Genomic DNA, 18,490 nt, shown 5'->3' with positions numbered 1-18,490 from the left:
AGGGAACATCACCTGTGTAAGGCACATCCTAGAAAAAGAACCAAAACAAACCAACCTGGCCTGCCTTTTGTGTGGGAAGTTGCATTCCAGCCCAGAAAATATCACCAGGTCCAGGGCACTGGAGGGTTCCTTCGCATTTGATTGGAAGAGTTCACAAACCAAGCACCAAAGAGGCCTGGCTGGAGCCTGTTAGGGGTCCGCATGATCAGCAGGGAGTGTGGCCAGAGGGGCTCGGGCAGGACTTGGGGTGGCTCTGCCCTGTGCTGGCCACATCTGCTCTGTCCTTGCTAAGATGGGCAAAGGCAACTCTGACAACTGAGTACGTGCTTGAGACTCTCACTCAGCTGTCTTAAAATCTGTCTGGAAAATGAAAGTGTGCTTGGGTTTAGTTGGTTTATAGCACTTCAAAGGGGTTATTAAAAACTGTATCCTCAATTAAGGCTCCGCACCAGAGTCCTTTTGTGCAGGCATTGTCCTAATAGACAGTGGTTGTTCATCTGGACTGGTTTTAATGTCTCTTTTTTTTTTCTGAAGTTCCCATTTATTTTGCTGTATTGCTGTGGATATTCCCCTTGGTACTCTGGACAGGGTTTGGAGATTTTTTTCTTCATTCCACTGCTAGAGTACTTTTTTTATTGCATGGCAGTAAAATTCTCTCATGCACTAACTTGGCTGCAGAATGGCATTTTCTGGCAAAGGGATGCTGCTTCTGCCAGCCAGCACTGCACTGTTCTTGGTGTCTTGGTGCCATTTTCCACTGTATCCCGTATCCCCAGAATCCACGGCTGTCTCTCAGGGTTCTAAAGGAGTGCTGTGTTTGGATTTTTGGCTTCAGAGTGGGAAGTGCTCTGTAACCTGATGTAACCTGTGGCATCTCAGCTGTAGGCCAGGAACCCTGGAAAAGCAAGCTCGCATTCACGAGGAGCCGCTTACTCTTGAAAGCCCAGCTGTCTTGCAAGAGGTGCCGCACAGGGTGAGTTTTAACCTTACATCATTCTTTGTTGAAATCACCTCTGAGAAGTCTTAATATGCTTCAATGGTTTCTGCAGAACAGCTTATTCCACTCAGAGCAATTCAGTGCATTGTAACATGTACTGGACTGCTTCCTGTAATTGCTGTCGTCGTGCTCTGCAAGACTTTTAGCCACTTTTCCTTCAGTTTTCTTGGTAGTTAGCATTTTCTGTTTATCAAGCACAGCATTAGGTTCCTCTGGCTGTCTCAGAAATTGGATCAGTTGTTTCTAGTTCGTTCTGATTCACTTCTCCAGATCTTCATTTAACTTTTAGCCATGTTTCTTCTGCCTCCTGTGGAAATGGACTTAATGCTTTTGCTGTAACTTTATCTTGAAATAGTAATCATAAATGAATCATGGTAAATCAGGTTGATGTTTTGCTCTACTAAAATCTTGTGACTGCAGGTAGGAAGAGTTGGGAGCGAACAGTCTGAGGAAGTGGACTGTGGAAGCTGAAGGTTGTCCAGCCAAAGCTGAGTGTGTGGCTCTGACACTGACCAAGGCTGGAAAGAGTTACTGTGTGGACAGAGAATGTTAGAGCCGGGTGAGCTTTCACAGGATGAAAGAAGCGAGGAGAGAATCGAATGGAAAGAATTGCTGAGATCAGGTTTGAGCCCTTTCTTTGGGTTTGGGATTTGTTTGTGGTTTTTTTGTTACCTAACACTACCTAGCACTTACTTACTTACTTACTGTGAGATTTGAAGTTTTCTCCAAAAACTCAGAATGAATTTCCCCACTCTGCCCCACTGGTAGCAGCACACAGGAGAACAGAGCCTGTGGTTTGGATCTTGAGGGAGTTCCAGCAGTACAAGCTATGAGTTACCATGTTTCTCCCAAATTTACATCCAGCAAATCTGAGGAATTACCTCTTGCCTGAGCATTCCTGGTCTCTGTGACTCTTTAGTAAGAGACAGCTGGGACTGGCCAAGCTGAGACAGGATCTGTTCCTGTCAAACCATCTATTTCCCATGCGGATGAGAATCTGGGGGGCAAGTGCCCACATCACTCCTCACAAATGCCCACACATACTTCTGGGGCTGCTGTATCTATCTGCTGGATTTGTCAGCGCCAGCATTTGCGAAGGATCACCTTGTGAGCAACTCAAAAGACAGATAAATAGAGGCAGCAGCAATTGTCTTGAGTTTACCTTATGGTAAGGCTTATGGATATTTTTAATCACTATAAGAAGGCTTATGGATATTTTTGATCACTTTCTTAGCACTTGCAATTACCCCTGCTACCACACAAAAGAAACCGAGGAACAGGAAAGCTCCGCTCTGTATCTCTGGCAGAAGAAAAGCCAGCAAACCAGTTTGCGTTCACCCCGATTCCTAGTCCTGTGCTGCAAGTACAGAAATATCTTGAGCCTTTGGGAGGGGGACTGGGACTGTGGAACCCAGCTGCATGTGTCTCCTAGGCCACGTTTTTCTTGGAAGCACCTTTCCTAGTTTCACTGCTTTTTGGAAATGAACTGTTCTGAGCAGAACCAGTACCTTCAGACTCAGGGTCTGAAAACAAAACAACCATAAAAACCACTAAAAAGCCCCAAACCCCACTGCCTAAGAGAACAAAGAAAGAGAAAATATACCGGGATTATTTTAATAAACCTGAATTTGTGGGAGGCACTGGGTTTGTTTTCCCTTCGTGCGGCAGCACGAAGTTTGCACGCATTTTGCTGCCGCTTTGGCTCTCAAGAACTGGAAATGCCTGGATTTCTGCGTGGTTTCCCCAGGTTCTCCTATTTAGCAGGAGCTGCACGGTGAGGTCGGTGTTCTGAGGGAGGCCCTGGCACAGCTGCCAAAGGCCGGGAACGTGGAGTGTGCAGGGAGCATCCGGGGGGCTTCTCCCCCCTGAGTTTCTCCCGGGGTGTGCTGCCTGCACTGCTGGATGTTGGACCCGGCTTTGGGCCGTTCTCCTGCGGTCCCAGCACTGAGTGCTGCCCCTGTGGCCAGACCTTGCCGTGTGCCGGCACCAAACCCGGGCAGCCGGGGCTGCTTTTCCAGCCCTTTGGTGCCACGGGCGGCCCCCGATTGCCGGAGCTCCCCGGCACCCGGCCTGGACTCACTCTGTGGGGGGGCCTGTTCCATCTGCCTCAACCGAGGACATCCTGCCCAGGTTTGACACTTGACTCCCGTTGTTTTTCCTCTTGCAGGCAGCTGGCAAAAGAGGAGAGAGCCCCTGCGAGGCAGAGCCCCTGGAATGCCCTGTCCTGGTCTGAGGTTCCCACTTTTATCTCCGACTCCCGGAGAATTGCTGGAGCAGAACCAGAGAGTGTCCATTTTATTTCCTGCCTTTTCCAATAAACGGTGACTTTCAGCTGGAGTGTGTTCCTGGTGTTATCCTCCTCCTCCTCCTCCCTGGATTTGTAAATAAATGTCCTGATTTTGGCCAAGTAGAATTTTGTTGTTCCAGGCATTGTGGCTCTTTTGTTTCATTGAAACTTCCCAACTCTGCTGAGACTTTGAGATGTCAAATACAAGTAAGACTGGAGTTTCTTGGGATTGTTACTCACACAAAATAGGGATCCTTCTTGGACAGGAGTAACTTGACGTGTTTAATGCCGCTTCCCTTTAAAATCAGAGCAGGGGAAGCAGATTTGAAATCATCATTCCATGAACTTGCACCAAATTCCTCCAAAGCTGCAAAAGTTTTCCTTGTTAGAAATTCCTGAGCTTGTTTTCCAGGCAAGCTGGGATTTAGATGTTCTTTGTTCCTTGGATTTGCTGGTTTTCCTCTCTCTCATTTTAGTAAAGAATTTTTTTTTTTTCATATTTTCCATGCTGATTGGAATTTTTGTACTGCTCAGGGCACATTGCCAAGGAAATGTACCAATTTCATGTTGGTAAATCAGGCATTGTTCAGCACCATATGCCCACAAGTCTGTAAATTTCCAGGGAAACTTGCTAAGTGTTGAATTGCCATAATGAATCTCTTTGTAAAGTTGATTATACTTTTTTCTTTATTTTTAATTACTTTGAATTTTTTATGTAGGGTTTTTTTTTAATAAGTGATGTCTTTTTGTATTTTTAAATTTTTTCTTTTAAGAAATTTTCTATTTTAATTTTTCCTTTGTAATTTTTCCTTTGTAATTTTTCCTTTGTAATTTTCCTATTTTATTTTTTCCTTTTTATTTTTTTCCTTTTTATTTTTTCCTTTTTATTTTTTTCCTTTTTATTTTTTCCTCTTTTTTTCTCTCTTTAACTTTTTCCTTTTTAATTTTTTCCTTTTTATTTTTTTCCTTTTTAATTTTTTCCTTTTTAATTTTTTCCTTTTCATTTTTTTCCTTTTTAATTTTTTCCTTTTTAATTTTTTTCTTTTTATTTTTTCCTTTTTATTTTTTCCTTTTTATTTTTTTCCTTTTTACTTTTTTCCTTTTTATTTTTTTCCTTTTAATTTTTGCTTTTTATTTTCTTTCTTTCTAATTTTTCCTTTTTAACTTTTTAATTTTATTTTTTTCTGTGTTTTACTTGAAATTTTATTTGAAAACTTTTTTTTTTTCTTCATGTTTTCTTTGTGTTGGTGTGTTTTGGTTTGGTTTGGTTTGGTCTGGTTTGGTTTGGTTTGGTTTGGTTTGGTTTGGTTTGGTTTGGTTTGGTCTGGTTTGGTTTGGTTTGGTTTGGTTTGGTTTGGTTTTTTCCTCTCTCTCTACTCTTTTATCTACTTTTTTATAGCCCAAGTATGTAGAAGTTTGGCTGGTGGGAACAGAGGAGGTGACAAATGAAATCCATGTCCACTCCACGTCCGGATAGAATTGAGAGTGCAGCTAGAGAAATCTCTGTATTTTCTGCTAAATTAGAAATCCTGAACAGAGAAAGCTCTAAAGACCAAGGGGCCTTCTTTTTTCTTTTTCCTTTTTCCCCCGAACAATTCTCATTGTAGCCATTTACAGGATCAGGAACATTACCTTGAAGTCAAGGTGTATTTCACAGGTAGCGAGAAAACAAAGTAGACTTGATCTTGTAACTCTCATTGTTTAGTAACAAAGAAATCCAAAACAAAACAAACAACATAAAAAAAAAAAAAAAATCCACCAACCCCACAAAAGAACAGAGAAAGAGAAATTATACCAATATTATTTTAATTTAAAACCACTTTCTCCCTTAGAAAACCAGGCTAATGTAATTCTGCTTAATTGGGGTGCTGTCGTGTTTAGGTTACTGAATTAATAGAGTTTAAAACATACAGCAATAAACACGAATTTTAAAAACTAAGTACAAAAATATGAATATATATAATAAAACAAATATAAATATGAAAAATAATATCGTAAGTAAATGCAATCTATAATATTTCTCATTACTTATATTATATACAGTAGTCTATATATTACATCCATAGATATGACTAGAAAAAAGACATGGTAATTATCAATATTAAAATAATAAATGTAAAGAAATAATGGAATAGAGCTTAAAACAGAGGGGGTTTTTTGGTTTGAATTTGCTTGGTGGCAGGGGTTCTCTTTTAAGCGGCGGCCGGGTGTCTTTCGGGGCGTTTCTTTTAGGGGGTTTCTGTGCACGTTCTCTTCGGGGGTCCCTGTCTGCTGTGGACACAGCGCGGTACTGCAGCTCTGCCCCGGGCCCGTCCCAGTGCTGCCGCCTTGTGGACACAGCGCGGTACTGCAGCTCTGCCCCGGGCCCGTCCCAGTGCTGCCGCCTTGTGGACACAGCGCGGTACTGCAGCTCTGCCCCGTGCCCGTCCCAGTGCTGCCGCCCTGTGGACACAGCGCGGTACTGCAGATGTTCATCCCAGGGGAGTTGCTGGCTTGGCTAGAATTGGTTTCCCAGTAAAACTGGGGGTTGTCTAGAAAACCTGAATTTGTGGGAGGCACTGGGTTTGTTTTCCCTATCCCTGCATCACAGTCAAGAACACTCCTGGAGCTGTGTTAGGCAGTGGAAGGAGGGGAGAGCTGCATTTATTGAATTCCTTTGTTGTTGTTATTGTTGTATTTTTTCATGCTATTTTATTTTATTGTGTTTTAGATTTTCATGTTTTTTTATTTTGACTTTTAAAAAATATTTTAATGTTTCCTCAAATTTTTAATTTTTCGATTTTTAGTTTACTTTTATATTTTATAGTTATGATTTCACTTTTTATTTTATTTTCAATACCTTTTAAATTTTTATTTAGATTTATGTTTTATTTTTATGTTTGCGGTTGTTTTGTATTTTTTAATGTTTCCTTAGTAATTTTTCCTTTGTCATTTTTTCCTTTGTCATTTTTTCCTCTATAATTTTTTCCACTATAATTTTTTCCTTTTTAATTTTTTATTTTTTATTTTTCTCTTTTTAATTTTTCTCCTTTTTAATGTTTTCCTTTCTAATTTTTTCCTTTCTGATTTCTCCTTTCTCGATTTTGTCAGGCACCCCCCTTTAAAACCGGGGTGCCTTCGGCCGTGCCACAACAAAGATGGCGGCCCAACAGGAAATGGTTTCAGCCACAAACAAGATGGCAGCCGGAAGTATGGGCAGCCACCTAATGCCCCGCTCAAGATGGCGGCTCGTCGAGCCGCCTTCGACCTTCCAAAGACGGCGGCCAAAAAAGGCGGGAAAACACAAGGACCACCCATGGGCGTCGACCCAACTGCCTGCGCCCGACCCCGAAAACGGCGCCGCTCAGGAACAATTTTCAGCGTCGCTTCCCGGCGCGAGGGAGCTGTGTGCCCGCTGTGCCGCGCCGCGGTGCGGTTGCGGCAGCCATTTTGGTGAGGCGCCTGAGTAACCAGCTACCCGGGGCCTTCGGGGGTGCCACAAAAAAGATGGCGGCTCTACCGGATGTGTCTTCACCACAACCAAGATGGCGGCTACAACGGGCGGAAGTAACGTTTATATAGGGTTTATATAGGGTTTGGACCCTATAGCCGCGGCCGAACCAAGGCTCTGCTGCAGGTGTATTCGAGACATCTTTCCTCTTCGTTTGACAGAAGGAAGAGGGGAAAAAAAAAAAAAAAAAAAAAAAAAAAAAAGAGGAAGAAAAAACGGGAGCAGTTCCGGGGCGGTCCCGGGGCGGTCCCGGGGCGGTGTGCGCCGTCACTGCCGCCTTCTCGGCGGGCGATTCCAAGGCGCTGTCGGGCTCTCTGCCGGCCGGTCGGCGGGCGGGCGGCCGGGACGCGATGGCGCTGTGCCCGGAGCTGGAGCGCTCGCTGTCGCTGCTGCAGCCGGGCGCCGACCGGGCCCAGCAGCAGCAGGAGCGGCGGGCGGACGCGGCCCCCACGCCCATGGTGTTCATGTGCGCCGGCTGCGGGCGCCCCGTGGGCGACACCCGCACCTGGCGTTCAGTGTCGAGGACAGCGGTCCCATCCTGCTGCGCAGTGAGTACCAGCGCTGCCACCCCCGTGCCGCCGCGGTCGCTGCCGCCGTGCCTCCTGCCCTGCCTCCCGCCGCAGCTGCGGCCGCCAGCGTCGCCGCGGACCCGGGGCGGAAGGGCTCCGAGCTCCCCGGAGAGTGCGGATGGTGAGGGCCGGGCCTGGCTGGACACAGTCCCGGGGGAGTCGGGGTTCCCGGCGCTGGGGACCGGCAAAGGGCCCGGAGCGCTCGTGTGGCCCGAGAGCCCCTGGAGCACTTATCTGGGGTGGGCTGTACAAGCCGCGTATGGCCTAAGGGAGAGGGATTTCTCACAAGGACATGTAGTGATGGACAAGGGAGGCAGCTTTAGATTAAATGTCGGGAAGAAATTTTTCCCTGCGAGGGCGGTGAGGCCGTGGTACAGGTTCCCCAGAGAAGCTGTGGCTGCCCCTGTGTCCCTGGAAGTGCCCAAGGCCAGGTTGGACGGGGCTTGGAACACCCTGGGATAGTGGAAGCTGTCCCTGCCCAGGGCCGGGGGTGGAATGGGGTGAGCTTGAAGGCCCCTTCCACAATTCAGCGATTCTGATGGTCTTGGTCTTGCTGAGGTTAGCCAGCCTGAGGAGCTGATGCAAATTCAGGCTAAAAGATGAGTGCTCATCATTTATACTGTGTAAAGCATGAATGAAAGGTTTAAAAAGTTCTAATGCATGATTTAAAATTTTTTTTTTATTTTTAAGAAAAGGGATGGGGAGAGGTGCCTCCTTTTATTTTCTTCTGAATAAATGTTATTCCTTGCTTGCAGCATGGTAGAAACCCTACTCTGCTCTGGCTGCTCCAGGACCCTTGGCAGCAGATACATGCACGCCTCAAGGCATCTCGACTGCAAGAGGGATTTGTTCTGTGTCCGTACTGACTCTGTTGAAAGGTAAGTGCAGAATGTTTATGGGTCAGCCTGCCAGCTCCAGTGCACTCACCAGGCATGGCACTGAGGGTGCTCCTGTTACATCTCTGGCAAGGCTGGAGGGAGCGTCTTCTGCTGCTCTGTCCCACGGTGGTTTTCTGTATTGGTGCTGTTGGCATCCCAGTGCTCAGCTGTAGGGAACATCACCTGTGTAAGGCACATCCTAGAAAAAGAACCAAAACAAACCAACCTGGCCTGCCTTTTGTGTGGGAAGTTGCATTCCAGCCCAGAAAATATCACCAGGTCCAGGGCACTGGAGGGTTCCTTCGCATTTGATTGGAAGAGTTCACAAACCAAGCACCAAAGAGGCCTGGCTGGAGCCTGTTAGGGGTCCGCATGATCAGCAGGGAGTGTGGCCAGAGGGGCTCGGGCAGGACTTGGGGTGGCTCTGCCCTGTGCTGGCCACATCTGCTCTGTCCTTGCTAAGATGGGCAAAGGCAACTCTGACAACTGAGTACGTGCTTGAGACTCTCACTCAGCTGTCTTAAAATCTGTCTAGAAAATGAAAGTGTGCTCAGGTTTAGTTTGTTTGTAGCACTTCAAAGTGGTTATTAAAAACTGTATCCTCAATTAAGGCTCCGCACCAGAGTCCTTTTGTGCAGGCATTGTTCTAATAGACAGTGGTTGTTCATCTGGACTGGTATTAATGTCTCTATTTTTTTCTGAAGTTCCCATTTATTTTGCTGTATTGCTGTGGATATTCACCCTCGTACTCTGGACAGTGGTTTGGGGATTTTTTTCCTTCATTCCACCACTAGAATACTTTTTTTATTGCATGGCAGTAAAATTCTCTAAAGCAGTAACCTGGCTGCAGAATGGCATTTTCTGGCAAAGGGATGCTGCTTCTGCCAGCCAGCACTGCACTGTTCTTGGTGTCTTGGTGCCATTTTTCACTGTATCCCGTATTCCCAGAATCCAGGGCTATCTCTCAGGGTTCTGAAGGAGTGCTGTATTTGGATTTTTGGCTTCAGTGTGGGAAGTGCATGATGTAACCTGTGGCATCTCAGCTCTAGGCCAGGAACCCTGGAAAAGCAAGCTCTCATTCACGAGGAGCCGCTTCCTCTCGAAAGTCCAGCTGTCTTGCAAGAGGTGCCGCACAGGGTGAGATTTAACCTTACATCATTCTTTGTTGAAATCACCTCTGAGAAGTCTTAATATGCTTCAATGGTTTCTGCAGAACAGCTTATTCCACCCAGAGCAATTCAGTGCATTGTAACATGTACTGGACTGCTTCCTGTAATTGCTGTCTTGTGCTCTGCAAGACTTTTAGCCACTTTTCCTTCAGTTTTCTTGGTAGTTAGCATTTTCTGTTTATCAAGCACAGCATTAGGTTCCTATTTCTGTCTCAGAAATTTGATATGATGTTTCTAGTTAGTTCCGATTCACTTCTCTAGATCTTCATTTAACTTTTAGCCATGTTTCTTCTGCCTCCTGTGGAAATGGACTTAATGCTTTTGCTGTAACTTTATCTTGAAATATTAATCACAAATTAATCATGGTAAATCAAGTTGATGTTTTGCTCTACTAAAATCTTGTGACTGCAGGTCGGAAGAGTTGGGAGCGAACAGCCTGAGGAAGTGGACTGTGGAAGCTGAAGGTTGTCCAGCCAAAGCTGAGTGTGTGGCTCTGACACTGACCAAGGCTGGAAAGAGTTACTGTGTGGACAGAGAATGTTAGAACCAGGTGAGCTTTCACAGGATGAAAGGAGCGAGGAGAGAATCGAATGGAAAGAATTGCTGAGATCAGGTTTGAGCCCTTTCTTTGGGTTTGGGATTTGTTTTGGTTTTTTTGTTACCCAACACTGCTTAGCATTACTACTGTGAGATTTAAAGTTTTCTCCAAAAACTCAGAATGAATTTCCCCACTCTGCCCCACTGGTAGGCACCGCATCTCTTAGAAAAGCTCCTACCCACCATCTTCACTGCCCCAGTTTGAAGTAGTGCTCCAGTTTAGCCCGTAGTAATGGGTCTTACATCCCTTTCTGTTCAGGTAACTACACCATTTTGTTATTGACATATCTGCCAGAGGAGCCTACATTACTCCAGTGTAATTTGTGAGGCAGTTTCTGCTCTAACAAGTTTTTGAATGCTGCTCAACTGCAAGAGAGCTCCTTCTGGATGTTTGAAGGTGACAGAAGAGATGGTCGCATCCCAGGAGCTTGATTTTGGAATGTTTAATGGAATTGGCCCAGTAGCTTTTACTTGTGGGCTTTGCAAGTCTGCCCACAGCAGGTCCAGCCTGTGCTTCAACTTAGAGCCCTCAGTGGGCAGGGAAATGGACCTTGGAGAGATTGTTACAGCTCTACTTAACGCTTTCTGAATTGGGATGATTTTCTGGAAGTAGGCTGTCCATTCTGACCCATTTTCTTCTCTCTCCTTGCAGACTGTAGCTGCTAAAAGGCTGAGGTGAGACCAGGATCTGCAAAATCTCTGACTCTCCATGTCTTCCCAAGGCTGAAGCCGTGTTTGCTGTCAATGACAACCCAGTGGAAGATGCTAAAGACTGAAAACTTTGGGGTTTTTCCCCTGAATCCCACGACACTCTCTGCAGCTGTGCCCTGCATATCTCTTAAAAGAGTTTCCGGCTTTAGAAGGGTTTTACCCTGTGCAATATTGATCTATAAGTCAATGAAAAAGAATCTTACTGTATCAATGTGATGTTACTTGGTTTGAGTTGTTTAATTAAAGCATATCATTGATAAGGGGTTTGAGAATCCCTTGGACGGCCCTTGGGGCTGGCAGCTCTGATTTATTTTCTCTTCATTCCTTTAATGTCGTTCAATTATTTCTTAAGCAATTACTGCAATTTGGATATCCAGTAAGGACAGCAGCATTCCCACTCTGCTGGATTGGGAAATCCAAGCCCAATTCCTTGGAGAGATTGAGGGGATGGGGAGCTGAGCCTCAGGCTGGGTTTTGACAGTGGGAATTCGGTGAGGAAGAAAGAAGAGAGATTTCCCCAAAAAGGGGTTTAGGCCAGTTCTGCTGGCTTTGGGTGCCTCTACCTCCCAAAAATCCTCCTGGTTCAACAGGACTTGAAGAAGCAGCAGGATGTGCTAGGGGCCTGTGCTGAGACCCCCAAACCCTGGTCAGGGAGGCTGGGAAGTGTCAGCTCCAGAGGAACACCAGAGAGGGGCTACGCTGGGACGCCTCAAATTGCAGCCAGAGATGCTGGGCACTGCTGCACCTTTGGGACACTGCAGCGAGGCTCCACTGCCTGATGCAGAGAGCTGTCCCATTATTGTTTGTCGTGCTTAGAAGCGGGCAGGTCATTCCAGCTGCACGGGTTGAAAAGCCCAGGGGAGCAGGTGGAGTCGCAGACGATCACACAGAAGCCAAGCTGGGAGAGGAAATGAGCTGTGCCACAGATTTCTTTTTCCCCAATGCCCCAGCACAGCCCCGGCTGCGGGCGGATCAAGAGCGGCTCGGCCCCAGTGCCCGGCCCGGAGCGGCTCCTGCCGCCCGCCGCCATCCCGGTCCCAGTCCCGGCCCCAACGCCGCCCCGGTGCTCCGGCCCCCAGACGCACAGCCCGCCCGCCGGGGGAGAGGCGGCTGCTCTCGGGACCCCCAGCCGACACCGAGAGGAGCCGAACGAGAAACCCCCAGTCCCACTCCCGGCTCTGCCTCAGTGCCCCGAGCTCCGCCCAGCCCGGGAGCAGCCCGGGCTGGGCTCCAGTGTGAGGGGGGGCCGGCCCGGGGGAGAGGGGCGGGGCCGGCTCGGGGGAGAGGGGCGGGGCCGGCCCGGGGGAGAGGGGCGGGGCCGGCCCGGGGGAGAGGGGCGGGGCCGGCCCGGAGGAGAGGGGCGGGGCCCGCTCGGAGGAGAGGGGCGGGGCCGGCCCGGAGGAGAGGGGCGGGGCCGCGGGCGATGGTCCCACCTACAACTCGGGCAGGGCGGGGAGGGCTCGGGGTGGGGCCGGGGCTCTGTGAGGCACTGCTGCAGATGTGGAAGTGTCTGAGCTGGAGATATGCAGAGAACATCTGAATTCCATACTTGCCCCTTGTGCAATGAAGAACTAAGTTGCACGCGAGGGGAGCAGTATTTATAAACTGTCTCCATATTTCCCTGTCATTCTGGCTGTTTGGATTTAGCCTGGGCTTATCAGCTAGATCATAAACAAGCCAACCCAGCTCCTGAACTCTCAATGAAATGCTTCTACAGACAGACAAGCTAGTAATGATTCCAAAGGAAAAATTGTAAATGAAGGCTAATGATTGCTGGGGAATTTCCTTAGGAACTTCCTTAGGAATGATGAACTTCACACACAGAATTTTGGAGGTGGAATCCAAATTTCAGCCTTGGGCACTTGCAGGAGAAGAGGGATCCTTATCCATAGCAAGGAAAGTCTGGTGCCCCAGTGTGTCAAGTGCTGACAGTGAACTGTCTAGGGAATGAGCAGCAAGTCCCCCCTGCCCTCACACTCAGAGCGGCAGCAGCCACAGGTGTCAGCTATGAGAATGATGAGGACAGGGAACAAAGACAGCTGGGTGCTGTAACGATGATGAGGGGGCGGGTCCTCCCGAGGCTGCTTTAAGAGGGGGTGCCTCAGCTCAGTTCCGCATGGAGCTGCTGGAAGAGAGAGGCTTATGGTGGCCTCCCAGGCATGTCTCATGGAGTGATGGTGAGAGCCTCTCATTGGGTCTGGGGGAGCAACTGGATGCACTTGGGTGTGGGGCTTTGCTTGAAGGAGGTGCTGGGGGGCAAACCTTTGTGCTAGACGGGGCAGCAGCCGGTGAGCCAGTGTGGGTTTGTACAGGGGACTTTCACCTTTTGCTTTTCAATTTTATCTTGCTAATCCCTCCCTGCTGCCCCTGAAAAAAATGGGGGTTATGAGGACAAAGGAAGTTTAAATTGAGGGAAGAAACTCCTGTTTTGTTATTGTCTGTGTTTAAATTGGTGAAAACCCCCCTTTGCCTAGGATTTTAATGAATAGTAGTATTTAAATGTGGTTTTTATTAAATATTATGGTTTTTGGTGGTATATAGTGTTTTGCTTTATTTTTTGGTTGTATTTATTAGATGTAATTTAGTTTTTGAGTGAAGATAACTTAATGGATGAGTTTGTTTGTATTTGAGATAGAATTAATTCGAGTAGCTTTTTAAATAGACTTCTGATAAATGTTATTGAGGTTTTGTTTTTATTTATTGTATGTAGGGATTCAGATTGGGTAGGGCTGGCTTGGGTGATGGAGATTTGGGTGTTTTGTTGGATGCAGCTTTTAATATTTAAAAGTTTTTTCTGTTTAGTTTTTTTAAGGTGGTTTTTACTATTTCACTGTGTAGATTTATTTTGTTTGTTGATGGTGTATGATAAGGGATACGGTCTATTTATTTAATGTTGTATTTCTTACTTCAGGTGTTGATCATGTTTTTTTTTTTAGACTGGGTTTTGTTGTTTGTTTTTTTTTATGGGGTATGATATGTTAAAGGATATGCTTTCTAAGGCTTACCATGGTGTAATGGGATGTAATATGAGGTACAGGGTCTGCTTTCAGTCATTTAGTGGTGTTTATTGTTATTGCGGTGAGTATGTAGTGTTTTGGTTGGTTTGAGGTAGTGTGATGTAGTTAATTTGTTAGGATTTTCTAATACATGTGGTTGGATTATTGTTTCTTTTATTGCAAGGGTTTATTCATTTGGTTTATTTGGTTGCAGTATATGTTTGATAGGTTCAGATAATTTGGGAGATACTGTTCATGGTTAAATTGATCTTTTGGTTTTGTGTGTATATATAGGTGATTTTTTTGTTTGGATGGTTTGAGGCATTATGGGTTTATTGAATTAGGAATAATATTTTTGGTGTTGTTAAGTTTATTTGTGATATTTTTATATTTGCGGCATGATTTGTTTGTTGTTTTGGTGGGTCTTATTTGTTTTATTTTTGCAAACATGGCAGTGATATGGTGGATTTTTTAGGTAGTTTTTTGGGGTAGTGACATTCCTGTTTTGTTGCGGTGTGGATTTTCTACTCTAAGTTTTCAAGCTAGCTTTCTATTTCATTTGTGTGTTATGATTTAAATTATACATACTGTTAGGTGTCAATCCTCTGTGCCCCTGCCTCTATTTCTAGAGCTTTCCCTGCCAGTCTTTCTTAAATCGATATATCATTTGCTGTTTCATATCATCACACTGCTTCTGCTATTCCCATTGGATTTTGTTCTGTACTCCCTGCCCTAAACCCCTCCCTGAGTGCATTTTCATTGGTTGCTTGCTTTGTATTGCCCTGTCTATAAAACGCACGGGAGGACACGTGCCCCCGGTCTTTGGGGTCCAGCTTTTAGTTGTTATGCTTCAGTTATACCTGTAATAAATCTCCTTAGTTTACCCCAAGACCCGTCTCGTCTTCACTTTGTCTCTGCGCGCATAGACTGGCTGAACCAGAGTCCCGGTGGGGAAGTGAGAGCTCCCCGGGGGAAGGTGTCGCACCCCTGAATGTCGCTGCGTGCCCTGGGGTTTAGGAAAACACGCACAGCGACACTGTTTACTAGTTTAGATTTTTTCATGTTGTTAATTAGTTTGGGTTTTTTAGTTATTTTATAGAGTAGTGGTTATTATTTATGAGTTAGTGTAGGTTTTTTTAGTTGTGTTTAGGGTCAGTTGTAGGTCAGTTTTGAGTTCAGCAAGTTGGATTGATTTATATCTTCTGCTAGTTTTTGTGATTTGCTGTGTGGAATTCTCTATGGTTGTTTCCAGTTTTTGTTCTATTTTTATGATGTGATAAGAATTGTTAGTGAAAAGACTCTAGTGTTCTTTGTTTGTATGGTGGAGTTTTTTAGTTTGTGTTCATTTTTTGGGTTTTTTTTGTTAATGGTAATAAAGATTTTTTGGGGGGTTAATTTGTGATTACTTGAAAGATTTTAGGGACATTTAGGCTTTTTTATGTGGGTGTGCTGTATGAAGAGAGTAATTTATTTGTTTTATGTGATGTTGGTGGTGTGGTGGGTAGAGGGCCTTTTTGTAGTAGTTATTTTAAATGTTTGAGGGGTTTTGGCACTTTAGTTACAGTGGGACTTTTAAATTTTATTTTTAGTTAGTTTTTTTAGGTTTTATTACAGTTAACAGTTGTGATTTTTTTTGCTGTGTTAGTAATAGAAGTGGATTTTGATTTTGTATGTAGTGATGGGATTATTGTATATGGCATACTAGTGTTGACTGGGATTTAAATTTCTGTGGTTCTGATGTGTTAGGTTAATATGTTTATGTATTTCAAAACACATGGGATTTTGCTTTTTGTTTGGTTAGAGACAGGCCTTTTTAAGTTTGGGGAGGTTCTGGATGTATATTTGAGTTTTTTTAAAGGAATTGGACGAGGTATTATTTTCATTATATTTAGTAGTTTGATTATGGGTCATCAGAGTTGGCTTTTTTTGGTGCAATTTTTTTTGAGTTTTCTTTTTCAAAGTTCATGTATTTGTGTGGTTAGGGCAGTGGTGTTTCTGGTGTAACTCTAAGCATCCATTGTTGTTTGTGTGTTCCAGCTGCTCTGCTCGTATTACATTGAGACCCCCTTACAGAGCGGCAAACAGCTCTGCTGAGACCGTGCCCTGATGTTTGGTTTTCTTTGTGAGAGCTGACTGAGACACAGCAGCCCGGGGACAGCAGGGAATTCCCCAAGGGCAGGACGGCCTTCCTTTGCACCCGACGCAGATTCTCGTTCCCGGAAGTCCCAGAGATAAGTGGAGGGCTATGAGCCACAGAGGGGATGAAAGCAGGGTGCCGGGTGGGAACTCGCGGAGAGGGGTCTGGAGTCAGCTCTGCAGACCGGGATGGCCCAGATGTGACCCTTTAGGCCACATCGAGGGAAAGTCTCCGTTTTGATCACAGTGCTGAGGTGTGCAGGGCAGAGCAGTCCCAGGCCATGTGGAGTCACTTGTCTGTTGTGCACTCTGTGTCTTTTGGGCGTCTCACATGCAGTATCTTCTGCCTTAGCCCTTCGAGGAGCCTCTCGGAAACACCAGGCATCGTTCTTAATACCTCCCTATTCCTCAGCTCGGTGGCTTTGACTTGGGACCTCGCACGCACATCAGAATCACATCTCTCTTCAGAAGCATCCGGTCCCAGGTCTTTTCAGGTCTTGTTCTGAGCTGTACTGACAGCTGTGCACCGCAATGATCCATTGTGGCGGAGTAGGCATTGTAAGAATGCCGAGATAGGTCGAGGTATCTGACCGTAGGGTTCTCGGGCATCCATCTTTGCGGTTCTCGGACGAAGCAGTTCTGCTGGCGTCTTCTTGCTGCCGGGTTCTTTGAGCGTCATCGGCTCTACATCGGTCTTACCTCGGTCATCTCCTTCCGCATTCTCTCGGCCCTCAGGGTCCTTCTTCTTGCCAAGCCTTTTCTCTCGCTGTTGCGTCCTTCTCGTTTGTGGTGTCCTGTGTCACGGGTGTTGGTGTGCGTTTGGCCCTGCGCTGCTCTGCCCTGCTGCATAACCTGGGTGTAGGGGTAATAGGGCATGTCCCGGGGACTTGAAGTTTGCAGTGTAGGGTGTAGTGGGAGCGTAGAGGGTATTTTTAGGTGGGCACAAGATGCCTGGAGGTTTTAAGTTATCCTGCAGTGCTCTGACTTTTGTACTGACTTTCAGATGCAGATGGATTAAATCTGTGGCAGAGGGCCCCATCCTGGGTGAGGGTGTTCTCCTCCTCCACTGCCTGAAGAAGAAGGTTGGTTGGTGTTGGTCTTGGCAGGGGAGGTGTGAATGGTGGCTACATTGCAGCATTGTTCTTTGTGTTTATTTTTAGGTACTAAAGCTGGGTATTGGCAGTAAAGGTCAATGAAGCAAGGTGAGCAGTGACTGGTGGATAGAAGCAGTTTTTATTGCTCAGGTCTTAATTTCTGGTGCAGCTCTAAGCATCCACTGTTGTTTTTTTATTTTAGTTGGTTCACTTGCTGGATGTCCCAGCCCTGGATGCCAGAGGCCAGATGGGTGTAAGCTTAAGGTACACTTGTGGCATACCTTAGTTGGACTGGGGAGGTTGCTGTTTCACACTGTTTCAGCATGCATTTTTGCTTGATTTCTTTGCAGGTGCTGCTGCTGCCCTAGGCATGCCAAGGAACGGAGGAGAGCAGGTGAGGGGGCATTTAGGCAGGGTCGCTCCTGGGCAAGGGGTTAAGCATGTACCTTTTCATTTTGCAGGTATCCTCCGGGCAGCCTCTGGAGTCGAATGTAGATCTAAGATGAGCCAGGACAGCAGTGTGGAGGAGACCTGGGGATTATTCTTCTGGAGGGGATCGTCACATTTTCATTTTCATGGTCCTAGGTGCCCTGTGGAGGTGCAGAGCTGATTTTGGATACGGCAGCACCGAAGCGGACACAGAGAATGTCTCGATGTTGACGGTCCTGATGCGTTCTTTTCAATCAAGAATGGATTTTGTCTACTCATCTCCTGAAAGATAAGTGTTGGGGCTGGTGGTCAGGAGCAGAGGAAAAACTTTTTCTGTTCTAGGAGGCAATTTAAAGTTAGCTGAGACGAGAGGGCTGTAGAGGGATGGACCATTTGGAAGTAAAGGGAGAGCATTTCTCCTCAGCCTCGTTGGAGCCTTCCCTGGCCAGGACAGTTCTGACCCCTCTCCGTGTTCTAGCGAGCTTTGTGGTGTCAGCTATCTTCAGGAGTGCACAGGGTTAGGGTGCACCAGGGGATGCCTGGCCCACCCTGGGATCCGTGTCCTAGGAGGAACCCAAGTTGCAGGTTGTACGGTTCAGCAGGGGCACTTGACAGTGACACACAGAGGCTGAGGGAGGGCTTGAGAGGGAAAGGACTCAAGGGCTAGAGAGCACAGAGTGAAAATAAGGGCTACAAGTTAGAATACAGATATATCAGCCCTCACAGCAGCCCCTCCCAACCCTTGTTGTTCTGAGAGTAGGTGCTGGCAGCAACCCTAATGCAGGACAATGCCAGAACTCGTGAGAAGTGCAGGCAGTAACCCTAAGGCTAGGGTGAGGCAGGAAGTGATAGTGGGGAGCAGCATCCGACAGGGTTGAGTATAACCGGGGGTTTCCCGCCCCAGCCCACCCTGCGATCGTCTGTCTCTCCGCAGCCGGGGATTGCTGCCTGTCCCCGCTCGAGGCGACGGTCGGCTGGGCTTCGTGGCCATTGCCACCGCAAAGAGCTCTTCAGCTCTGTCAGCCTCTGCCCTGACTCAGGGCCATGCTTCGGATAGGAAGGGCAAACTGTGGATGATGTGTCTCGCTTGCGGGACAACTCTTGGGACCCTAACGGTAAAGGCGCGTCCTCGGCTGC

General features: G+C 46.6%; 1 long non-coding RNA gene across 1 annotated transcript; it reads left to right on the top strand.

The window, feature by feature from the left end:
- The first annotated feature begins 1,285 nt into the window (after positions 1–1,285).
- Positions 1,286–3,334, top strand: LOC134550675 (uncharacterized). The gene is made up of 2 exons (XR_010080394.1): positions 1,286–1,619; positions 3,165–3,334. It is a non-coding gene; the product is annotated as an uncharacterized LOC134550675 (long non-coding RNA).
- The last annotated feature ends 15,156 nt before the right edge of the window (positions 3,335–18,490 follow it).

The sequence above is a fragment of the Prinia subflava genome, chromosome 5, assembly GCF_021018805.1.
Source record: "Prinia subflava isolate CZ2003 ecotype Zambia chromosome 5, Cam_Psub_1.2, whole genome shotgun sequence".
NCBI classification, from domain to species: Eukaryota; Metazoa; Chordata; class Aves; order Passeriformes; family Cisticolidae; genus Prinia; species Prinia subflava.
The sequence above is the reverse complement of the archived record's forward strand: the minus strand, read 5'-3'. Positions and strand labels throughout refer to the sequence as shown.